Raw genomic sequence first — 1,594 nt, 5'->3', positions numbered from 1 at the left:
CATTTGACGAAAGATTAATATCGAGGAACATACGATGGTAAGCTATTTTACTTCCATATATCAGTATGACAATCAGTCAACATTTATTCGAAATCAATGAATATTTGTTTGTCCTCGATACTTATGGGATCACAACAGATACACATCGCCATTAATTGTAGTATCGTTTTGGATTGAGTTGAGTAATTCTGTTGTTATTTAGCTAACCTTTTGAATGTCGGACTCTGTTGGAATACTCTGTTTGTTGTCATTATTTCGGGATTGGCTGGAATTAATTGTTAATCCCAGTGTTCATATAATGTAGTAGGCTTTTGTTAAAAGACTCGCTTTGGTTTGATGTTTCAATTCTATTCATTTAATATTTGGTTTATTTCGATTTTGACTGTGCCGTGCGCGTTTGGTTGATGTTAGAGTTCTCTTGCTTGAGGGTACACTCGGATACACTATTCTATCTTGTTTCTCTTCCTCTTGTCATTTTGAAGTTTTTAAAGTTTATATATGAAAGATTTTAACGTTGTTATATATGAAAGATTTTAAAGTTGTTATTGTCCTTAAACTTCTCTTGTAATTTATTTCCTTATTTCCCTTCCTCACTGGGCTATTTTCCCTGTAGGAGTCCTTTTGCTTATAACATCATGTTTTTCCAACTAGGGCTGTAGCTTTTCTCCGTAGGTGATTCTATAAATTATATATGTATATCATCAGCCCGTTACTAGTTTACTGCAGAGCAAAGACCTCAGACATATCTTTCACACGCATTAGTTTATGGTCTTTCTCAGCCAGTCTATACCCGCAAATTTTCTTAGCTCGTCATTCCATCGTCTTCTCTTCCTCCCTCTGCTTCTTTTGCAATCTCTTGGGACCCAATCTGTTATTATTAATGTCCATCAATTGTGTGTCATTCTCATTATATGTCCTGCCCATATCCATTACTTTTTCTTATATGTTGTTAGAATATCCTCTACTTTAGTTTGCGCTTGTATCCATACGTATATATATATATATATATATATAAAATTAGGTTATACATATTTTACCCCCAACATACACTGCTACCCGTAGACTGCAGGGTGTAATGTTGGGTGGTAACTGTCTGGAACAATCCACGGACCTAGCAAAGATAACCAGATCCCTTTACTACAGCGAAAACTTTCAAAATGGGGTTCGACGTCTTTGCCCCATCAATACCTAAAAGCCCTTCAGCATATTTGGCCCACTTGAGCGGATCTTGAAGCATTTCTCCATTCTGTCTTGAAGGAGAATAATCCAGATTTGCCCTATTTGCTCGCAAATACTAGATGTTTGCGCATTTACCCTTCCTTCCCTTTTGGGGAGATGTCTAAGCTCGCCTTTCATCGCTGTATGCGGCGCATAGTCCCTCTTTCACGGGGACTCGTTTGTAAATTCCCCGCTGGAATGTTGTTCTTTGCCTTTTTTTCAGTTTTATTTGAATTTGATGCAATCGTGTTTATTGGATGAATGCTACAACCCTTGCTGGAGAAGCAGGATGCTATAAGCTCAGGGGCTCCAACAGGGAAAATGCACTTCTTAATATTTTTAAATATCCCTTGACATGTAAACGGTTTTGCATATT

Source organism: Palaemon carinicauda, chromosome 19 (genome assembly GCF_036898095.1).
Source record: "Palaemon carinicauda isolate YSFRI2023 chromosome 19, ASM3689809v2, whole genome shotgun sequence".
Lineage (NCBI taxonomy): Eukaryota > Metazoa > Arthropoda > Malacostraca > Decapoda > Palaemonidae > Palaemon > Palaemon carinicauda.
This window is presented reverse-complemented; position numbering follows the sequence as displayed.